Here is a 16,654-nt window from a genome sequence, read left to right as displayed (position 1 = left end):
ACTAGTGAGACAAATTTAGAAAGTCAAAGTGATATAAAACACTGGCAAAAAATTCAGCTTTTCATAAGACAGAAGTAAGGTCTGGTCTATGTCTATAAGCAGCTTGCTAAAAAATAAATAAATAAGAAATGTTATTTATAATTATATATGATTATATAATCAGCTTGTATTCAATAGTATTGTGTGGGTGGGAAATAGCCACAGCATTTCTAATTTGCACATAAATTTGGAGGAAAATGAGAATAAAGTTCAACCAAATCATTGACTCTTGGGGGGGGCAGTCTAGGACTTTGCATTTCTTTTCAATTCTATGGCAGTTTCAAGAGATATAAGTGGTACTTTACACAAAATGCTTGCTTTGAAAGTAGGGTGAAGTCACTGGGTTCAGCTTAGATTACTGGCAGAGCCAGGAAGAGGACCTGCACCCCCTGTTTCTCGCTCCTGATGCCAGCCAAACTCTTTCCCGTGTACCATCCTGCCACAGCTCTTTCTCCTGATCCCTGGTAACTGATACCTGGTGCTATGGACTGAATTATATCTCCCTCTGCCCCAATTCATACCTTGAAGCCCTGATCCCCAGTCTGGCTATATTTGGAGATAGGACTTTTAGGAGGTAATGAAGGATAAGTGAGTTCGTAAGAGTGGGGTCCTAATCTGATTTGATGGGTGGCCTTAGAAGAGGAGGACAGAGGGAGCTCTCCATGTACACACGAGGAAAGGCTGTGTGAGGATGTTTGCAAGCCGGAAGGAGGGTTCTAGCCAGTATCTGCCTGTGCTGGCATCCTGATCTCAGACTTCCATCCTCTAGAACGGTGAGAAAACAAATTTCTGTTGTTTACACCACTCAGTCTTAACCAAGTGGATTAAGACATCTGGGAGGTGTGGAGGGACAAGTGCTACATGACATTTTCTGAAAAGGGTCCCTATGAAGTTTCCAAACCCTGAACACCTAGCCTTCCAGCCCATACTTAGCTATTCTTCTATTAATGGGAATCCTACTCTTCTTCATTCATGTAACTGGCTGCATTGAAGTCTCTTTCTGTATCTTCTTTCCACCCGTTTCCTCATGGCACATTTCCCCGGGATCTCATGATAGTTTATCTCTTCAAGAAAAGCAGCCACTTGAACTTACCAAAGTGACACTTTCTCTTTCTCTGTTTATATGGACTCCCTGTTGGTGGTGCTGGACAAATTCCTTAACCTCTTATTTATCTTCATGCTCATGATCTATTATTTGTAAACAATATTTCCTTAATGATCTGAAAGTTTTGGCTATAGTGTTTTGAAAATGGCACCATATAGCTACATTCCTCACATTTTGTGTGAGTGGACAGAATTACTCCAAGTGCATCCATCCTTCAGTAATCGTTAATGCCTGGAGAGAAACGTGACCTTTCTTCTTGCACCCCAGATAACACGATTCGTAATGACCCCCATATAAGGTCAATGGCATACTAGGCCGTCAGACCCAAGTGAATGGTCAGAGACAGAATATAGAAGGGAAAGATGGTGAAGAAAACAAAAACATTATCTAGATCTTTTTGGGGACATTTAGATTGATCCTGGGTTGTTTCCTATCCGAATAGCAAGTTGTATATTTAGTCACCAGTTACTTTGGGAAGTATTTTTAAATATAGCTGAATTAAATATAGATTAAATGTGTTTAAAGATGGTTAAAATAATCTGAGATATTATCAAATGAATTTCTTACCCAAATGCATGAAACATATCCATAACATTCCAGACAGCCTTTGCTAAAAGCCTTCCAGCGGGCATTTTCTCTTTTTTGGAGAGAAAACATTGCTTTTGACATAATTTATTAACGTTTTTTTCTCATCCTTAGCCAAATATTTCATTCCCAGAACATTCACAGATAGATTGTCCTTCTGACCCCTGGGCAAAAGTAAGTCCAGTTCCTCTTCGTCAACCAGTGGACTCTTCCCCATTCATTTCTCACATGACTTGACCTACAAGACCTCAACCATTTAAATCTTACTACTCTAGCCACATTCTGTTTATTTCATTTGTTATTAAAATGCTGAACTCACAATTGCACTCGGCGAGAATTTGTCATGAAAATATTATGCAGCCAACCAGCAATTGTCTCTCAACTTGCTATTGGGAAAATAGTAGAAACTTTTTCAGACTTCATAAATTTATCTAGAAACTGACATTTAGGAATTTAGAACGCGTTTTTTACAAGGTAAAACAATAAAGTTCTCCAGTTTCATTCATCAATTTATCCCTTTACTCATCTCATTCAGTAAGTATTTAATCAGTGCTAGTTGCTCTTTTTCTTTGGTAAATAAAACAGATATGAATCATACTTTCTTGGAGCTTATGATTAAGTGAGGTGGATAGAAGTGAGGTAAAGAAATAAATAAATCTAGAGCGGGTGCAAAGATAAGAGTTATTAGCTGGGGGTACCAGGGGCTAAGAGAGTTGGATAAGACATCTCCAATGAGGTGAAATCTGTGTTGAGACATAAATGATGGAGCCATGGGCAAGGAACATTCCAGATAGGGAAAGGAGCATTTTGAGAAGGCGGTGACAGGGATGAGGTAGTTATATTCCAGGAAATGTGGGTAGGACAAGGAGGGTGGGGAGAGTCTGGCACAGGAAGAACCTGCAGCCTCAGGCTCAAGTCCAAGCCCAGAGGGCTATGAAAGCCCTGCAAGGGAGTTTGCTTTCTTTGGGACCCAATTCACTTCCTGGGCATTATTGGTACTAGGAGCAGCTTGATCCCCAGAGAACCCTCAGAGGGTGCTTTCTGGAAACAGAATTAGAAGATCAGTAACATGTAAATAAACTCTGCCACCCCCACACACCTCCTCTGAGGAGTTCGCTGTGGCTCTCTGTGCCTGCACAACAGCCTAATAGCCCCTCATAAGCAACCCCAGTGACCTTAGGATTTCATCAGAGTCCTGTACCAAGAAGAAATGCAAAGCACATGCAAATACTCATTTGCTGGATTCATTATCATCACTTGCAGGGCTGGGGGCGGGGGGGGGGGGTGCACAAGGAGAGTTTGACTTTGAAGGTGGAAACCTTGCAACTTTTCCGAGAGCTCCTTGTGAAGAACTTACACTTTGTCAAAGTATGAGCAGTTCTCTAGGCTTTAGGTCAGTGGTTTTTATGGACCCATGTTTTTGATTCTTTAAAGATGTTCTAATCTACCTCTGAAGAGGAAGGAAAAAGCACTATAGCAGTGGCCTGTGGAACTTGGGTATCATAAAACCAAAATGGAAAGAAAAAAAAAAAGCAATGTTTTCATTTGCAAAGTAATAGCATTTTAAAATATGCATTATCTACAACCCTATTTTTTTCAGAAATGCTTTTTAGCATTAAAAAGAAATAGAACATGATATTAGAGTAAATGATAGGTGACTAAATGTATCTTTTAAACTCATCAAGTTATCCTTTTTTTAACATTTTTTTCCTTTCAAAACCACTGTGTTATAAATCCTTTACTGTGGATCTAACATATTTCTCTGCATCATAAATGCTTTGATGAGTATGCAAACAAGTTATACTTAGGTCGCCACTTTCCAAAACTCTTTAATTTAAAAGATTAGCCCTTGAATGATTTTAGTGTTTAATAAAAGATTCTGGGGGACATGATGACTTTCCATTTTCAAGGCAATCTCTTGGTTTTTCCTCCTTGGCTTTAAAAATTATGCCTGTTATTCCTCTACTTGTTTTGCAAACCCTTGTTGACATTTTTTGCAGTAAAAACCTCAAGGCCATCCTGAGTTATATAAAGTCTCCACTACATCAGGGGACCAAATATGGAGATTTGGGGATCCATGCCCTGCACATTGGACTGATTACTTATAAATCAAGTCAGCATAGCCTAATGAAAAGACCTGGATTGAGCTTTGGATGTTATGCTGGTTGTAACCGAACACCGATGTCCTGTTCCTTCGCACCTGTCCCCACTTGTCTGATTCATTGGACTCTTTATTGCCTTCTTTGCTTTTTGCATGAACGTAAGACTTTTTTCCCAATCCCTTTCCCCATTGTCTCCATCCTTCGTCTCTGGAATAATCATGTTCCTTCCAGAGTAAAGCCCCAAAATAATGTTGACATAAGCTCTCTTCATTTATTTTTAACCCAGGTTTGTTTTTAATATTTTAACCATTAAGCAGTATTCTGAATTTTATCTACAAATTAACTGAATTCAAAATATTAACAGGTGATTATTTCTAAGCAACTTTTATACACAGTGTAGATTAGTGAAGAGAACTACTTAGATATCTAAGCCCAGAGGAAATCCATGAGCAAGGGGAAATTCTCTACTCATGCAAGTATTTGATATATATAGAAATCTAATGTAAGAACTTTCATTCAGGAGGTCCTGTCTTGTCTTCTTTTGAACTCTTCATTTGAGATATAAAAGTAAATCAAGTGGCTCTAGGGTTTGTCATTAATCAAATCACTTAATGCCTGTGGCTCCCACTAGATTATAAACAACATAAATGCAGGACCTGTGTCTTTTTTGTTTACTGTATACTTTTTAAAAACAAAAGTCTCCTGAATAAATGTTTTCAATGTCCTAACATCAAAGGAAAAGATATTTAACCTAAAAAGGCAGCTGGTTGATATCTGAAATAATGAACACCTAGGAACAGAAGACGGCTGCGTCTCCTCCCTAAGTGTCCACCCAAGGCTATCAAATGCCAAAGACAAGAGTGAACTGGTCATTTGGTCACATGACTCATCTTTTCAAAGGAAAGAAAAAAAATAACTGAAGTGTCATTTCAGGAAAATGGTTCCATTTGTGTTTTTTGTGTTGATCAAGTATAATGATCAAAAATGCATGGAGTTCAGCTTTCCAAAGCCAAATCTAACCTCTTTCTCCTGAGTGCTACTTATAATTAGTATTGTGTTTGGTACAGTCACATTCAATTTACCAGTGTTTAATTCTTTGCACTGAGTGTTTATGCAAAGTCTGATGATTATGCTTGCCGACTGACTAATGATCTTTAAAATTGTGTTGCTATCTCAAAGCAATGCAGCGCCTCCATTGCATTTTTGAAGTTGCTTCACTCTGATACTTGTTTCAAAGCTAGTACATCTGGGGAGAAAAACACATAAAATTGTATGTCAAATTAATGCATCCAAAACCATGATATGACGATTCCAAATTCATACTATTTGGGACATGTACAGATGCAACCTATGAAACATTCAGAAAACTCTGGATCCGAGAAACCCAGTATTCTCCAGATCTGATATCCATTAAGGAAGAGAAATCTGGACTCAGCCTTCTTTATTGAGATCGATTTCAACACTAGAACTTTAAGGATCATCATTTCAAAAACAGATGAAGGCCTACTTATTATTCCTACAGTTCTTTGGAATGTAAACCTTGCTGTGTGTGTTTTGGAAAGTACTCAGCTCACCATTTTAAAAAGTGAAATTCTTAAATGTTGAAAACTCTCTGAAGTGAAGTTGGATTTTTTAATATATTTCTAAAGTCTTGATTTGGGTTTGATCGTGTAGATACAGAACGTGTTGGAAATTACAGCTAAGTGATATTTGCCTTTGTTCATGTTTCCCAGGCGTGTTTGCATGTTGAGATCACACTGCATCCAGCCCAGATGCTGATTTAACTGGTCTGGAGAATGCTCTGGGCTTTGGAATTTATAAAAGCTCACCAGGTGATTCCAGCGTGCAGATTAGTTTGGGAACCACTGCTGCAATTCAAGGGCATTCATTAGCTCATGGCATTGTCTCCCCTTGGGCACTTGTTCAAGTACTCAGTGAGAAAAGTGTGAATTTTATTTGAGTACGGACAGCCTTCTCAGTTAGCATCTGATTACAACTAAAGCCTTGTTCTGTGATTATTGGTATGCATTGTATCTGGAAACCAGTGATATGTATTTTCCTATATTTGTTGGTTAGCATTTATAATGACATGTAGATATGCCAAGTTCTGCTTTAAACTGGTAACTGGCATCTTTACCCTGAACTCTCCAGGCTGTCCCAGTTATCCTGACTAAATGCTGCAGGGTCATTTTTGAGTGTTCTCATAAAGACTGGCAAGACTTCAGATTCTTCAGTCTTTCTCACAACAGCCTCTTTCCTTTTGTTCATTTTAGTAACCTGATGAGAGCTGTGAGGATTTTATTCTTGAGTCCTTTGTTCTTTTTTAAAAAAAATTAAATCAATTAATTATTTAATGTTTATTCTTTTATTCTCTATCCTTTCCATAGCTTCCATACCAATGTGTGATTCTCATCTCTCCCCTTCTTTAGTCCGTCCTGTTTTTAATTTTTATTTATTATTATTATTTTAATGGCCCCACCCATGGCATATGGAAATTCCAGGCCAGGGATTGAATCTGAACCACAGCTGCAACCCATGCTGCAGCTGCAGCAATGCCAGATCCTTTGAGCCACTGTGCTAGGTCAGGGATCGAACCTGTGCCTCTGCAGTGACCTGAGGCCACTGCAGTCAGATTTCTAACCCACTGTACCACAGCAGGAACTCCAGTCCATCCTATTTTTTAGATTGTTCCTTCTAAATCGACACTTAATCCATTACTTGCAAGGGTCTCATTTTACACAGAATCAAGTTCAGACTTTCTAGATTGATGTTCAAAGTTTTGTACAATCAAGATTGTACATATCTAACTGTACTTATGTCACATTACTCCCCGATATGTGTCTGTTGTTCTAGGTAATTCCTATTTTTTTTTTTTTTTTTTTGTCTTTGTCTTTTTAGGGCCATACCCATGGCATATGGAGGTTCCCAGGCTAGGGGTCTAATCGGAGCTGTCGCCACCGGCCTACCCCACAGCCACAGCAACGCCACATCTGCGACCTACACCACAGCTCACTGCAACGCTGGATCCTTAACCCACTGAGCGAGGCCAGAGATCGAACCCGAAACCTCATGGTTCCTAGTCATATTCATTTACACTACGCCATGAGGGGAACTCTGGTAATTCCTATCATCTTATTAGTTTTTTCTGCACATTCCCTTGGGCTCAGACCAGTCCCTTTGATGAGAATTGCCCTTTCAATTCAATTTTTCAAGGCCCAGATTAAATATCATGAACACTTCTATGAACCCTATTTTTATCACTAACACTGAATGAGATTTTCTCCTTCTGAGAAGGCTGATAGAACTGACTCTGCCATTAGTATAGCCCTCATCCGATGCTGGTTTGGAATAGAAAGATTTGAGTACCTGCATTATCTCCCTCTGTTGCAGGTTTCGGGAGAGCAAGGACTATATCATCAACATCTTTTGCCCTTCACAGCAACAAGCTCAAGGCCTCCCACACGCCTCATCAGTGGATCATAAATACTTGTTAGCTTGAATGAGTGACAACCAAAAGCAATGGTTGTGAATAAATAGGCCATTTTATAGCATCTTCCTGCATGAGACTATATTCTCCTGAATATTTGACCTCCATGTATTTCTCTTGCAGTCTTTCCAGCTAGTTCTTAGGAAAGTAAGAAGCTCATAACACTGATTTTCCCCCGTATGATTTTGTAAGACAGAAGCAAAAAAAGGAAAGCGTGCTTCTCAAACTGCACTGAAATAAAATCTCTCCTAGCTCTCTTATAATTTTATTGCAAGATATAAATACCAGCTTTATAGAACTGAGAGGGAATCTTTCTGCAAAGTCAGCAAAGCCATGTTATGAAAATATTTGAATCTAGCACTGTTAATTTTAAAACAAAACTATTCAATGATTGTGCTTTTCTTTTTGCTTCTTTATTTTTAATGATTCTTGAAACTATTACAGTCTCTCTACCTTTGCTCTGCCCTTGTCTGACCTGTACATCAGCTAAAGTTAAGTGAGTCGGCAAAAAGATTTACCTTCTTCTAAAATGTGATCCTAGAAGAATTTATCATTTGCAATGGGCTTTTAAATTCTTATTTAGAAAGCAGGAGAAAGATTTGCATTGTTAAAATTACCTCTAAGCCAAATGAAAGCAACTTTACAGAGGTTTCTTTTTTTTTAATTGAAGCTACCCTTGGGTATTGTCAAAATGATCCCTCGATAAAGTGGAACTCATACAGTGTCTCCCGGGGGTGGGAAGTAACTGTTTATGTTTATTTGGTAAAACAGTTCAACCAATTAGGCACAGAAAATTTGCGTGGTGTGATGGGTTAAGAATGGCCCCAGATGCCTACAGTTTATCCTACAAAGAGGTAGGATCTCTCTTCCCACCACTTGAACCCAGGGCATGCTTTCTAACTTCTTCTGATCAGATGAATGGGACAGAAGTGATTTGAACAACTTCTAAGCAGTGTCTCCAGAGGCTTCCAGCTTCTGCTCTTACTGCCTCGGATTCTGTCGCCCTGTGATTAAGCCCGGTCTGGTCCCCTTGGGAATGAGACAGCACATGTGCTAGAGAACTTAAATGTGTGCCTATGTGCGTGTGGGACCAGCCAGCCCTCAGCCAATGAGAACGGACCACAAAGCAGCAGTAGGCCCAGCTGACACCATGTAGAACAGAAGCAATGCCTAGCCGAACCCCACCTCAACCCAATCCCCAACAAATCACTGGTTGTTTTAAGCCACCAAGTTTGGGGGGTTTTGTTACCCAGCAATAACTACTGAGAGGAGGCCTGGGAGGTTTTATAATAGCGCATGGGAGTTTCAAGAGAAATAAACAATAGTGAATAAAATCATTTATAAATTGGATTTATTTATAAAATCATTTATAAATAAATTTGTATATGATTTATTTCTTCTTTGCCATTAAGAAGAATCCACCACTGTAATGTCTTTTCTAGGAGGAAATAAAGCCAAAGTAACTAGCCTTGAAAAATATAAAGAAGGTCTAAAATCTATATATATATTTGCGTATCTGTCACGTACAGTGTCTAATACCTAGAATACAGCAGTATTAATCCTCTCTCTTTAAAAAGAGAGGAAGAGGTATTTTAAACAGAGGATGACACATTTTTTAAAAGTCCAATGATAAAATTTACAAAGGAAATTAAAGCAGACTAAGAAAGTGTGACAGAATAGGGGAGGATCATTCCAGGTGCATGAAAGAGCAGGTGCAGAGAATGGTATCTGGGGCACACTGGCATCCTCAGGGACAAGAGGAGAGCTGGCAGGGTTGGAACAGTGTGTGATGGGGACCATGGAGTGGAGGGATGGCTGTGTCAAGCCCAGTGTCTGTAAGAACTTTAGGTTTTATTCTAAGTGTGAAGAAAATCTCATTAGCGCAGGAGAGTGATACCATCAGATATGTGCTTTAAAAGGATTACTTTTAAAAGGATTACTCCACTTTGTAGAGAATAAACTGAAGGGAACCCAGACAAGAAGCAGGGAGACCCATAAGCAGCTGTTACGGAAGCTTGATCACTAGCTTCATGGAAACAATTTGATGCAAGTTACTTTTTCTGAGGTCTCGAAATAATTTAATCTCTAAAAGGTATTGTGGAACTTAAAGCATATGGACTTCGGAGTGATACAGAACAGTTTTCATACCCCTGAATTTATGTGATCTCAGGCACCCTAACTGGTTTTCCTGGGCTTTAATTTCCATACAATTCATTGAATTGTAAGAATTACAGGCATAATATATACCACGTGCCAAGGAGAGAACTTGCGTGTCATTTGCACTCATGAGAGTTAGCTACACTTCTCATAAATAGGTGATTAACTATTTACTTAATTTTAAAGTGAAAGATCCAAAACAAAGACCAACTACCAAAAGTCCAATTATAGATGGAAAGATCAAAGAAGTGAATTCGATATGGAGAGAATATAGAACTCTAATTCAGTATTAGAAATTTGAAGCTTGCTCAGAGTACCTTTTCAGAAGGGGCAGCTGAAATAGAAAGTGACTTTTCCCATCATTTTGTCTTTCCAAGTATGAAAGTATATCTATTTCTAGTTTACCAAATATCATAGCTCTGTTCATGTTTTATTGGTTTTAACAATTTTGGAAAGTATGTTTATTCACAAGTTAAATATACATATATTTTATATTTGGCATTTTTTTCTCAAGAAATCTATTTATTTTAAAGCTGTGTGTTCTTTTTTTTTTTTTCCACATATTAATTTTCCCTCAAAACCAGTGCTATAAACTTTGGAAGTGAGAAAAACTAAAATAATATGACATATTATCAATCATTAAAAAATTATTGTGAAAGATGTGAACATTTTGACAGAGAGGGTTTAAAAAAATAAAGACATCGTCAAGAATTATCTGTAATTTGTTTCACCATTTCTGAAGTTGGAAAATAGTTATCCAAAATAACATGTCCTCTTCATTGGTCATAATATTAGGTTTTTAAATGTAATTCCAAAATTGAAATGGCATAATTAAAATTTCACTTACAGGTAATTTTTAGTCGCTGTAGTTCAATAACTAATAGAATTGAATACTAGATTTGCTGTAACCAACAGCAGTGTTCTCACAAAACTCGATTTGGTTAAATATCTGGTGATTCTCTTTAGTAGCATAACGTGTCATATACTATTAATGATGAAATTAGTTTCCTTGATTGCTGTGCTTTCTTATCCTTGTTCTTTTAGAGGCATATTTTGATAATAAAAGTGGTATGCTTAGAGACAAGGCAGTTACATAAAGTTCAATGAAAAGCAGGGTTTTGTTTGTTCAGAATAGCGGTATTTATGAAAATTGTTCTCCAATATTAGTGGCTATAGAACATTGCTCACTCTGTTAACTATGGACTGCAAGATGATTTCTGATGTTTGAGGAGAATTCATGCTTCAATAAGGCTTCGTAGCATAAAAATATAGACTGAAGTTTCTACAGTTGTTATCTGGGATATTCATGTGAACAAAACAAAAGTATATGTGATAGCATTTTATAATTTCCAACATATCTTCACATGTTCTCTCAAGTGGACTTAACTCCGTTGTGATGTAACTATTTTTATTCTATTTCTTTTTCTTTTTTTTTTTTTTTTGTGTGTTTTTGCCATTTCTTGGGCTGCTCCCGCGGCATATGGAGGTTCCCAGGCTAGGGGTCGAATCGGAGCAGTAGCCACCGGCCTATGCCAGAGCCACAGCAACGCGGGATCCGAGCCGCGTCTGCAACCTACACCACAGCTCACGGCAACGCCAGATCGTTAACCCACTGAGCAAGGGCAGGGACTGAACCCGCAACCTCATGGTTCCTAGTCGGATTCGTTAACCACTGCGCCACAATGGGAACTCCACTATTTTTATTCTAAATTATAGAATCTAATTATATTCTGTTTCTAAGTATGGCAAGTGATATCAAGTCTCCTTTGGCAAAATTCCACTCACAACTGATCTATTAGTTAATAATCGCTGCCTAACTATCTAGGAGGCTAAAACTTTAAAGATATGGGAAGTTAGAAAAAGTGAGAAAAAGACCAAAAGGAGTTCCCATTGTGACTCCGTGGGTTAAGAACCCCAACATAGTGTCTCTGCGAGGATGCGGGTTCAATCCCTGGCCTTGCTCATTGGGTTAAGAATTGGTGTTGCCACCATATGTGGCATAGGTCGCAGATATGGCTTGGATCTAGTGTGGCTGTGCCTGTGGTGTAGGCCTGCAGCTGCAGCTCCAATTTCATCTCTGGCCCAAGAACCTCCATATTGCCACAGGTGCAGCCATAAAAAGAAAGCAAAAAAGACTGAAGAAAAATTTTATTCTTTGACATGAAAGAAGTAATAATATGAAAAAATCTGAATAATTATCTTACTACCTGTCACTTGAAATACCAGACTGTATAGTTTGGAGACTGTACCAGTTACCCTAGAAATGAGATCGACTAGTTGTTGATAGGAAACTATCCAACTTTTCCACACATGTTGGTTATGTGAAAATTCTCAAATGAGTTATACTTTTTAGAAGTTGCTCGAGAGTAAATTTTCCATAGTTCTTGTGAAATTATAAATAGTAGTCATTTCTCATTTTTTTCTTCCTAAGAAATAGGCCAAGATAGAGAACTGTACGGATTTTTGAAAAGCCCTCCTATATTAGAAAGCTTGAAGGGTAATTTTGATTAACACTAGAGGATGACATGTATTTTCAAAGATAATAAATCTAGGGATTTTTTTACAAATCCGGACTTAATTAAGGAAATTTGTGTATGTGCTGTGGACTGAATTCTACCCCCCCTAAATTCATATGTTGAAGCCCTGGCTCCCCACATGGCTATATTTGGAATAGGGCCTTAAGGAGGTAATTAAGATTAAATGAGGTTATAAGAGTGGGCCCCTAATCCAAGGGAATTGGTGTCCTTATAAGAGGAGGAGGAGACACTTTAAATAACTTTGTCTCAGCCCTTTGAGGACATAGTGAGAGGGCAGCCATCTACAAGCCAGGAAGAGAGCTTTCACAGAAACCAAATCAGCCAGAACCTTGGGCTTCCCAGACTCTTAAGTGGCTTTATTGTTGAAGCCACTCAATCTGTGATCTTTTGTTATGGCAGCCTGAGCAAATTAAGAGAGTGTGTTTATAGTACCCAAGTTCCTGCCTCATCATGAAAGCTACATCTAGAATAAAAAACATACAAACTTTTAAATTATGATGGTCTTTTTTGATTATCAGAACATTTTGAGGTCCCTCACACCACTGCTGTTTCTTTCAAGTTGATTGGAAAAATACACCATGCCAAGAATTACAGGGAAGTTCAGTGACACTGTAAAATGATCACACATTTTAGACATCACAGTATATTGTGCATTTGAAAAATAATGCACACAGTTTAAGACCTGTGATTTTTTCAGTTTGCATAGACAGTGCATCATGGCCCCAGGATGCTTGCACTCCTCACAGCAAGTCTGTTAATTTGCCTCTAATCTTGGGGCCAGTCTACCCCTTATCAGCAAAGATGATTAAGTATCTGTTGAAATGGTACTGTAACTAGCTACCTCTGCTGATTCTTCAAACTCCACACTTGTATTTCTTCTGATGAGTATCAAATAAAGTAAAGTCTTCTGACTCACTCCTAGCCGTTTCTTCCAATTTGCCTTGTGGCTTTAGGATCTCAGAATTTTAGTTGAAAGGCATTTTAAGAGACACCTAATTTAATTTCTTGTATAGCCTAAGAGTAAAGTCCAGACTTCAGTGGCTATTTAGAGGCTGAAGCTATACTTCAAAGCAAATATCCTTTGAGCTATGTTATTGTAATGCTGTTTTTGTGCGTTTTAATAGAAATTGCATAGATATTTTAAAACGTTTTTCACACATATATTTTTTCCCTAGGTTTTTGGAGCCTTCAGAGATCCTTTGTAAGTTGGCAGTGAGCCTCTTTAGTGGCCACTTTTTGATTGGAGATCAGTTGCTTGTATGTAAAAGATAAATTGAGATGTTAATTCACTCAAAACTGCCCCAGATTCTCTCTATGGCCTGTCGCTTCGCAACACTCAAAGACTGGGAATACTCTCCCAGGTCCATTCTTGCAAAGGTTAAAAGTTTCTACTAGGAGCAAATAAGTGTGTTATATCCAGGTGGAAAATGCTGTTTGTTTCATTTAGCAAATGAGTCAACACAAACACATACCAACATATTCTAAAAATGCCTGGAGATATAGGCAATCACTTAATTGAATTTTAGAGCTTTGATTTTGTTTTTATTTTGAAAGATCATAAATAAGCGTGTTATCTTTACTTGGCCATACAGTATCCCTTTCTCTGCATAGCATGAGAAACTATCTCATCTAAGAGATTTTATTACTAGGAGATATTACTGGAATCTCATATTTTATATGTCACATAATAATCTGACCTCACAATGAATTTACACACACGCACGCGCGTGCGCGCGCACACACACACACATCCCAACTAATCTAACATTCTTGGAGGCCACTTAACGTACTACACTCTTGTGAGGAATTGATAATATAAATAATGCTTACAAAGAATCATGGACAAGATATTGCTAGAGGGATCGACCTTCCTATAAATAGATGAAGGAGGTAAAAATGCTTAGAGAACTAGCAAAGGCATCTGTGGGCAACTGAAAATATATAAAAGATATGTATAATGAGAACTGGTACAATAATCCGATATAATCATCAGGAGACAGAGGAATTGATTTTAATTCTTCTTACACTGTAACAGTAAATTGAATTGTATTCCATGTAATTGTTCTGAGTGTCTGAAGAGGGCATTTCAGCAGCACTTGCTAATGTATACTGAAGGCTATTTGAAGATAATATGTAATTGTTCCTGTATCATGCTGAAATTGTGTGGGGTTGACTTCATAATCCTTTATATTCTGTTCATAAGCTATTCAAATGTGTTTAAATCCATTGGTCTAATTTCATTCTTTGGCAACCCAGTGAAAGAAATTATAATTTGATAATCAATCTTAACTGTATACATCATTATATATATTTTTTTCATTCTTTGGCAACCCAGTGAAAGAAAGCTAAATACCATCACCAGCTTTTTATTAATAGAAACACTCATATGACCTATCTTTCTATACCATGTCCCCGTAGGTCACCTTCTTTTAATGTAGTTGGGAAACATAGGGGCCCAGGTGGGATTTTTATCTCCTCTCTCTTTCCATGTGGTCTCCTCCTTGTCTCATGATGTCTCTGATGCTCCCAGATCAGCTGGGAACCACCCCACATTCCGCTGGGCAGCTCCTGCCTGCCGCTGTGTGATTTTTACCTCTGACAAGAGGGGAATTGTATGTGCAGGGAAGCTGACACTTTCAGTCCACTGAAATGAACTGAAGGCATAATTGACTTCACTCAAGTGACAGAACTTATCAGTGACCAAGTCTGTGAGAACTAGAGTGCAGATCACCTGCCTGCAAGTTTAATGTTTCTGTCCACGCTTGCATTTCCCACCCCTCTAGTTCTTCCCTGCCTTCCATCCTCTACCCACAACTTTGCCAGAATGTACCTGCATCTCAGCCTACGGCCTCTTTTTGAGAGCCTTAAAAATATTCCCAGAAATAAACCTGCAGGGAATACTGGGATAATTACAAAAAGGAAAACACAAGTGACTCCTTAAGTAGAAGTGTAGACGTTGTCACGATGCAGCAGTGCTGTCCAAGACTTTTTCAGCTCACCTCCCATTTATTCTATCAGAATGTTTCTCGCTAAAAATACATTGTTCTTATAGACATGAAACAAACTCTTTCTGCACAAATGAGTGAACAAAGAGAGATGATTCAGCAATGCTTCTAGAAAATGCTTAAAACAAAAAATCATTTTCTAAAGATTCAAACTCTAAGCAATCTCTAGCTCAAACTTTAGAAGTGAATATTTTCATGTCTCTATCAACTCTGATTTCACACCTTAAATAGTGAAAAATTTCACTCTACCTCAGTTAGGTTATTGAAACCAGTATTTTAAAGAAAAGTTTAATGGAAATGTATATATCAGCTATTTCGCAGAGCAGTTTTAAGTTACTGACCTGGAAAGTCTGCCTTGAGTATGAGTATCTAGACTATCTAATTTATAGTGTGTTAAAGGAGTCTTCCTTAAGCACTTTTCATATTTTCATATTCATATTAAGATATTCTATATTACAGATGTTCTATATTATAGATATTCTATATTACAGATATTCTATATTATCTGTTTGGACTTTTGCCTCTTGATATATGGTGGTTTGGTGGTTTGATTCCAAAGAATCAACGATTAGTAGTTTTTAAGCTTCTTCACAGATTTGTTAATGCTTTATGTGAAGAAAAACAAAAGAAAGTGGTTATATATGATGTTGATTTTAAAAATTCAAGTAGTAAATTAAGGGGAAAAATACTCTCCAGATCTTCTCATCTGGAAATAATCAACATGACAACTTCTCTGTTCCTGTGACCATGTTTGATTCATCCCTCAGTTGATTTGATTGTATAATTAGGTGTTCCATTTTTAAGAAAGTCTTGTTTATGGTACAATTCCCCTGTATTTGTATGTATTAGAAATATATTTGTTGCCTTTATACTTAAATTACAGTTTGGGCAAAAATTCCTTGAATCACAATTTCCTTCTCTTAGCTTGTACAACCATGATTTCCACTAGATATTATGGAAAAGTTTCAGACTATCCACAAGGCTTTTTTCCCTTTATAAATGACTTGATTTGTCTTGCTAGACGCCTATAACTCTATTGATTCTTTATTTTTAAATCTATGACCAATCATACCAGAAAATTTCTTAATATGAATATGAAAATTTGAAATTTTTATTGCAAATTTACTTGAGACGTGGTGTAAAAGATTCATCTTTATCTCATAAAAAATGTTCTTCTAATACGCTTTAAAAAAACTTGTCTAAGCCAACTGTATGTGTATATATATTTAATACATATAAAAAATAGATATCAAATTATTTTTTAAATATAAATACATGTATATGTTTTTAAAGTAACTTGATAATCTATTTTAAATGTATACTTAATTATTCTTTTCCATTTCCTCTTGTGTACATTTATCAAGACTGTTTTCTGTGTCCTGATTGGTCATTAGCAGAATAAACTAGTCACATTTATTCTGCTCTTGTTATTACTTATGATTTTATCTCTGTTATCTTCCTGCATATTGCCAGCTCACTCTTTTTCTCCTTTTGTTATTTGATCACGTCCTTTCGGTTTCTTTATAATGTGATTTTTTTTAGATCACTATTATTTTACTCTTTGTCTGAGGAGTTTCACGTACTCAAAGTAATATTTTAAAATAACTTTACCTTAACTGTACTATATGGCCTTTGTG

General features: G+C 37.3%; 1 protein-coding gene and 1 long non-coding RNA gene across 2 annotated transcripts in view; one reads left to right on the top strand and one right to left on the bottom strand.

Moving 5' to 3' along the window:
• Positions 1–16,654, top strand: part of PLXDC2 (plexin domain containing 2) — a 416,197-nt gene that overhangs the window by 186,159 nt on the left and 213,384 nt on the right. The window lies entirely within an intron of this gene.
• LOC146399556 (uncharacterized) lies at positions 3,132–14,930 on the bottom strand. Its single transcript, XR_014818067.1, has 2 exons — positions 11,171–14,930; positions 3,132–10,877 (listed from the first exon to the last, which is right to left on the bottom strand). It is a non-coding gene; the product is annotated as an uncharacterized LOC146399556 (long non-coding RNA).

Source organism: Sus scrofa, chromosome 10, assembly GCF_054392235.1.
Source record: "Sus scrofa isolate SSC_HxYL_T2T_F1_AM1 chromosome 10, Sscrofa_HxYL_maternal_Yorkshire_Landrace_v2.0, whole genome shotgun sequence".
Taxonomy (NCBI): domain Eukaryota; kingdom Metazoa; phylum Chordata; class Mammalia; order Artiodactyla; family Suidae; genus Sus; species Sus scrofa.
The sequence above is the reverse complement of the archived record's forward strand: the minus strand, read 5'-3'. Positions and strand labels throughout refer to the sequence as shown.